General features: G+C 44.4%; 1 pseudogene; it reads right to left on the bottom strand.

The window, feature by feature from the left end:
* The window catches only part of LOC102854347, an 8,668-nt pseudogene extending 1,866 nt beyond the window's left edge, over positions 1-6,802 (bottom strand).
* Between the last annotated feature and the right edge of the window lie 726 nt (positions 6,803-7,528).

Raw genomic sequence — 7,528 nt, 5'->3', positions numbered from 1 at the left:
GCCCCGAGCCGGGGGCGGCCGCCCAGCTCATCGCGCCGCCGCTTCACACCGCCGGAGCGCGCCGCTGCCGCCGCCTCCACCTCCTGCCCGGCGGCATCGTCCACGGCGGGGAACACCTGTGGTGTATCTTACACTGGTTAATTAATTCTGGTTTATGTACTGTTACTGTTGTTATGTGCTGTTGAGTCTCCTGCAAACCATAGCAACCCTCTAGGGATTTATTATTTATTACTCTTGTCAATATAGATGAGTCCTGGTGGCAAAGTAAAGAACTCAGCTGCAACCCGAAGGTCAGTGGTTTGAACCTCCCAGGAACTCCATGAAAGAACAATTAAGCTGTTTGCTTTTTAAAAGAAAAGCCTTAAAAACCATATGAGGCAGCTCTATTATGTCCTGTATGATCACTATACACTGGAAATTAACCCTACAGCCGTGAGTGGGATTTGGGTTTGAGTCAATATAGAGCCTTTATTCTAGAGCTCTCTGCAAGACTGTGACTATTGTACTCTGCTGTTAGATTAAGGAGACCCAGTAGTGTAGTCCATTGTATGTCAGACTGCCAAGCAAAAGGTTGGTGGTTCAAATCCACTGGGAAGTTCTTCATCTCATTTATGCAGAATTAAGCTGGGGTCATTTTGAAACCTTTCCCCTGTACACTGAGAAGTAAATGCAAAAAAGATGGACAATCCCCTCTAGGAAAGATTTACAGGCTGGAAACCCCAATATAGAGTCACTGTGAGCTGGAATCCGCTCAAAGGCTGTGAGGAGGGCTTTTCTGGTGATTCAAGTATGCCCTAGGGATCTGTGAGACCGGTCAGATTTCAGAATCCTAAGTATGAAGATTTCTAATTGGCTTTCTCCTTAAGAACAACAAGCATGGTGGCCTGTCTGCCCCGAGAAGGATGTGCAAGAGGAACACAAACAAAAAAAATTGTTATTGTAGGGAAATGAGATTTTGAAGTGACCTGGGAAGACCTAGTTGTCTGGCGCACAGGGGCATGAGGCCTGCAAATACAGGAAGCACGCAGGACGCCAGGCGGCTCCGTGCTTATGCAAATGTTTCCAGAGAAAGTACTCCAAAGTAATGCTGGTCCCTGGGGAAGTTTGAAGATAATCACCTGTGACACTCCGGCTTTCCTTGGGACACAATTTCAAACAACTGACCTTATTTCAGAGCTGAGTGGACGCCAACACTGAATTTCTGCTTGTTGTTTTTGTTGTTGTTATGTGCCGTCAAGTCGTTTCCAACTCATAGCGACCCTATGCACAACAGCCCTAAACCCTGCTCTATCCTGCGCCAACCGCACTGCCTCTGACACACCCATCCCGATTACCCCAGTCACTGAATCGATCCATCTCATAGAGGGTCTTCCCCTTCTGCGCTGTCCCTCCACCCTCCCAAGCATGATGTCCCTCTCCAAGGACCCGTCCCTCCTGGCAACATGTCCAAAGTATGTCAGACGAAGCCCCAGAATCCTTGCCTCCAAGGAGTAGCTTGGTTTAATCGTCTCCAAGATGAATCTGTTTGCTTTCCTGGCAGTCCATGGTACATTCAGTACCCTTCTCCAGTACCACAGCTCAAAAGCATCCACTCTCCTTCTGTCCTCCCTAGTCATTGTCCAACTCTCTGATGCATAACAAGCGATTGCAAAGACCATGGCCTGTATCAGGCGCACCTTAGTCTCCAGAGAGATACTGTTGCTCCTGAGTACCTTTGAGAGGTCCCTAATAGCAGACTTTCCCATCGCGATACGCTTTTTGATTTTCTGACTGCTGGTGCCAAGAGAGTTGACTGTGGAGCCGAGCAAACTGAAGCTGTGAACACTCTCAATCTCTTCGTCATCCATCCTGACTCGGCCAATTGGTCCAGTGGCAAGAATCTTTGTCTTCTTGACATTGAGCCTCAGTCCATACTGAAGGCTGCAGTCCTTGACCCTTCGCAGCAAGTGCATGAGGTCCTCCTCAGTTTCAGCAAGCAGGGTTGTGTCATCTGCATAACGCAGATTGTTAATAGATCTTCCACCAATCCTGATGCCACAATTCTCCTTATAGAGCCCAGCTTCTCGGATAATCTGCTCTGCATACATGTTGAAAAGGTATGGAGAATTTCTGCTTAGTTGGAATCAAATGTATTCCTCGCCGTCTCTCAAGTAAACTGGCAATACTTGCTTCTGCTTCTTTGTCCCTCTTATGCAGAACTAATTTGGGGTCATTTGAAATACTTTTCCCCTCTGGGCTGGGAAGTGTGTGGTGAGGGAAGCAGCGTGTGAGATGTAGGTTCCAGTTTCAATCTCTTATTTAATGTGCCTGCTTTCCTTTTCACTATTGCCTTTGTAGACCTGTTTGCTTCCTGTGATGAACTAGTCTACAATAGGGGTCACCTCAACTGGATGAATATTTATTGAGCAATCACCATCAGCTGAATCCTTTTGTTAAATGCTGAGGGAGAGTTAGGGTTTACAGAGAGTGTGTAATGAGGTAAAGAGTCAGACTCTGTGTCCTAACCCTGCATCCCCATGTATCAGCAGTGAGATTTTATTCTTGTTAGGTGTCTTCGAGTTTATTTTTATTTACAATGATGCCATGTAACAAAGCAGAAGTGTGCTTGGTGTTTTCTAGTTTGGAATCTTTTAATAGGAGCAGTTGCTTTGCTCTTTTCTCTCATGCAACCACTAGGTAGGTTTGAGCCGTTAGCAGATAAGCACTTAACTGTTAAGCCCTGATAGCCTAGCGGGTAGTGAGTTTCACTGCCAATCCAGAGGACATTGGTTCAAATCCTGAAGCTGCTTGAAGGGAGTAAGATGGAAAATTCTTCTCTCATGATATTTAAAGCTTCTGAAAACCAACTGGCAGATCAGCCACGAGTCGGTTTCTACTTGACTGCAATGTGCTAGCAGAGCTGAAGAATAGTGACACCTTGGACAAGATGTATGTGCTTTATGAACTTCTGTTTCCAGAACTGTCAAATTGAGACAATTATTACAAACTACAGGACACTATAAGCAGATTTGAAGTATGATGTGTATTTCTATAATAGCATAAAATATGAGACCAAACAGCTTCAAATATACTGTATAATAATAATATATTATCATGTTCTTTTCAATATGCTGTTTGGTCTCTAATTTCAAGGAGTCTCTGGTTCACTGTAAATGGTTAGTGATTTTGGTTGCTAGTAGCTTACGTCCACCCAAAGTCATCTTAGAACAAAACTCTGAGTATCTACATTTTAAAAAAATTAATTCTTAAAAACCCTAAAGAGAACAGAGCTATTCTGACACACATGTGCTTAACCTAAGTAGGAGTTGAAAGGAAGGTTTTGGTTCAGTTTTAATCTCAATTAGCTGATAACTGGATGGCAAAATTAAGTCTCATACATCTGAGAGGATTCAAGAATAGCAGAGGGTGGAGATCCAAGATGGCGGCAGAGGCAGAGACAACGTGGTGAGCTTGCGGGAGCAGTAGACCACTTGGAGCAGGGCCACTATGGCCTTCTACAGACCTCTGTTTATTGATAATTGAACAGTTAAACAGTTGATGACTGGTCTTCAGTGAAGATATAGGCTCAACAACAGGAATTCAAGGATTCCCAAGGAGGAATGGTTGAATCTCACAGCTCCCAACCCCTTCCCACAGAGCCCACACTGCACTGCACTGCCACCACAGCTCCATGAAGCTCCCACAGCTGGAACCTATGGAATCCTTCGCCCAGGATGAATGGTAGGCGCTGGGCCTCCCCAAGACTGGTGTAGCAGAGCCGCACACTGCTGCAAAGTGGACTTGTTCTGGGGAGAATTCTTAGAACCAAGATGGTGGTGGCGGGGGAAACGGGCAACCACCGGCCGCCTGCATGGAGATGATGGGCGCCTGCTGGCCGCCAGCACAGGAGATGGGACACTTGCCCCACCCCCTGCAGGTTTGTGTTTCCTTGGACAGGCCAGAGAAGATGATCACCCATACAATGGACTGTTGAAGGTCACTGTGAGTTGTCTACTTGATGACACTTAACAGTGGCAGCATGTCCAAGAGGACCGACATCCTAAATGCACCACATATTTTGATCTGTTGAATGCTTCTGTCAAAAGCTGTTTAGACCTGGGGGGAGCCTGTTCACAATTCTCAGGTTCCCTGTGCCATTTATAAAGGGGGAGGGCAGTGACATCTACTTCAAATTATAATATGACCACTTATGGGGGGGGGTAAAAGTGGTGGTGCTGGAATTGGAGACACTGTCCTTGGCCACATAGTCCTTGGTCAGGTGAGAGGACAACACTGGGGTGGGGGAAATTGGAGGGGGAGTATACCAGCCAGCCCCTGGGGAGTGTTGCCCTGCTTGGGATGGGCTGTCTTCGGCCCCTGGCCTAGGCAAGCTGTCACAGCCCTCTTCCCTGGGTGGGCTGTCTTCGACCCTCAGCTCAGGGTGAGCCGTCATGGTCCTCAGGGTGAGCTCCTCAGTCCCCAGACTGTGCCATCTGACCCTTGGATGGGGAAAATAAAAAAAAATGTCTAGGGTATCCAGAGAATTTTATCTAGGCTACTTTCTGCCACCCTCTCCCCCAGTAAACCTGAAAGCAACACCCCCAAAGCCCTTCTATTTGTAACTCACAAGTTTGTTCTCTCTAGGTTTGCTCCCTGTCCTATAGGTAACCTTAACACTGAGTTTTACTCCAGACCTGATCCTGAACCCAGTGCCAGTGACAAAAAGGAAACACAACTGCCAGCTAAGGAAGCAAAGGAGGATGGAGCCTCTGGGTTCAACCAGCCATGCCATCCCCACTGGACCCACCTGGGAAAACACTTTGCAGTCCAGAGGGGAGCAAATTACAAGAAAATATCTTCTAACAGAACAAGAAGGCAAGCAGCTTTAACCCAAGACCACCAGTAAGATGATAAAGTGTCCTCCCTTTCCCCCTTCACATCAACACCCCTGTTCAGCATAAAGAAGCCAGAGAGTCGGCATCCAGTTCCCAAATCAATAAGACAGTTGGTTTAACTGCCGTTGGAAGATGCTTACCATTCCCCTGTAGCATCTGGTCCCCACTGGATCCTTTTCATTTCCTTCACCTGCTCCCCCCAACCAACCAAATTGTGCAGCTCTGCAACTGCATCCCTGCCTATCCTCACCTTTCTGCCTTGTACCCCCATTATGTTTTTCCCAATAAAATAAAAAAAAGAATAGCAGAGGGCAACGATTCTGGTGGTAGCAGAAGGGAAGATGCATGTTTTGAAATATAGTCGAGAGGAAGTGAGTGCTTTAAGCCATGAGGGAGTGCATCTTACTCCTTGCCTACACATTTCCCCCCATCACTTGTCATCCAAGCTTCAGCGCTTATGTAAGTGGAAAATGCAAGGTGGTTTTTATTCTCTTTGCAGTAAGTGTGTACAATTTACATTTCACTGCATTCCAGATCCCACAAGATCATCTCTGAGGAATTAAGAGCGATCTGAATCTCTGAGATGAGATGCAATTTTTCACTTTTCTGAGGATGTCAGAGACTGTGAGGATGCCACAGGACAGGGCAAGGTTCCACTCTATTGTTCAGAGGGTCACTGTGAGTCATAGATGACTCGACAGCACCTTACAACAACAACAACTGCAAGAAACAGTATCATTGTAATTCTCCTAATTAATGAAAGAAACATCTATTCCTCATCCTATCATCATGGATTATAAAATCAGAAACTAAGGGGAAATGATGCCCAAAGTTTGACTGAAGAATGACTTGATATATTAACAAAGTTGTTGCCAGTGGCCAGTGGTGACAATATTGCAGCCACACATTGACAATGATGTATCTACTTTAATAACTCTCTCTCTCTCTCTCTCTCTCTCTCTCTCTTTCTCGTCATGGCCCTCAAGTCTATTCCAATACATGGTGACCCACATGAATCAAGTATGATTCATAGCAAACCCACAAACAACAGATCTGAATCCTGTCCTGTCCTGTGCCATCTTCACAATCTCCAATACTGTCAACCCATTGATGCAGTCACTGTATCAATCCACCTTGTGGCAGGTCTTCTTCATCTTCACCGTCCCTTCCCTTTCCCAAGCATGATGGTGTTCTCCAAGGAATAGTCTCTCCTAGTAACATGCCAAATATATGTGAGACAAAGCTTCTTCATCTTTGCCTTTAAGGAGCACTCTGGCTTCACCTTTACCAAGACATACCTGTTTGTTCTTTTGGCAGTCCATGGGATAATCAACATGCTTCTCCAACATGACAATTCAAAGGCATCAATTCTTCTGACATCTTTCTTCATTATCTGGTTCTCAGATGCATAACAAGAGATTGAAAAGACCATGGCCTGAATCAGGCACACCTTAGTCCTCAAACTGACATCATTTTTTCCCCTCCTCAATAATTTGGAGAGGTCCCTGACTACAGACATTCCCAGTGCAATACATCTCCTGATATCCTAACTGCCAGTACACCATAGCACTCCTCATATTTTATTTCCTAGAAGCAATTAACCAGGCCTTTCCACCATGGTATCTCTAGAACCTTTGTGTTAGCAGACAAGCATCAGTAACTATTTGCACTATTCACTGACCTATTTAATTTCTTCAATATCATTTTTGCCCTGATATAGTCTCTTAAGACCAGTAACCTTCTAAATATAAAAACACCTCTGGTTGTCCAGCACCCCAGGAAACAGGTGACATGCAAGAAACCAAGATACTTCAGGCAGTGTCTCCATAAAGTTAGAATATTTTGTCTTCCAACTTGGAAGATGTAGGTATTTTTAACCTTTTAATTTCTAGCTGCCTTACTCTTGTCTCGTATGGTGCCCCACACATTCTGGTAATAAGACTTGTTTCAGCCAAGAAAAGCAACCAGTGACAGTCCACTTCCTTTTATTTCACCCGAGGTAAACCAGCTGGCCTATCTTTGGCTGACATCAATACATCCACATGTGCACCAATGTTTGTTTTACTTAAAATGTCCAGTAAAAAAAAATCCCAATTACATTTTAACACAACAATTTCTCCCCAAGAAGTTTCTTTTCAAATCAGTTTCAGGTCAATGAGATATTTTAATCAACTGAATGTATAATGATATTCTTTCCATATCCTATCATGGCTTGATATTTTCCATCAATGATCACCTTTTAATGCTTTCATACAGACAGACTTTTTATTTTGTTTTTGTTGTTCCCTAATATATGTACGATGTCAGAATGTTGTTGTTTTTGTTATTGTTATTAGATGTCATTGAGTTGTCAACTCATTGTGACTCTATGAACAACAGATCTGAACTTTGTCCTTTCCTGGGCCATCTAAATACCAAACGCCAGAATACCAAATAGACATTTCCCTGCTAGATTGTTTTGGCAGAGCAAGTGATTTTCTTTTCCAAGATGAATTCTTTGATCTTGGCTGTGATCTCATAGTATCACTGATACCAGATTCCCTTGTGAAGGAGGCGGATGAATTTAAAGTAGGAGAAAGTGTAGGTGTGTGAAAAGAAAGGAAATTCTGTTTTTACACATTATCAAATAATTCGGAAGTCACTGTAAAAGTCAT

The sequence above is a fragment of the Elephantulus edwardii genome, unplaced genomic scaffold, assembly GCF_000299155.1.
Source record: "Elephantulus edwardii isolate Elephantulus edwardi_28Jun2011 unplaced genomic scaffold, EleEdw1.0 scaffold00017, whole genome shotgun sequence".
NCBI classification, from domain to species: Eukaryota; Metazoa; Chordata; class Mammalia; order Macroscelidea; family Macroscelididae; genus Elephantulus; species Elephantulus edwardii.
Note: the sequence above shows the minus strand (reverse complement) of the source record. Positions and strands in the feature narration are given on the sequence as shown.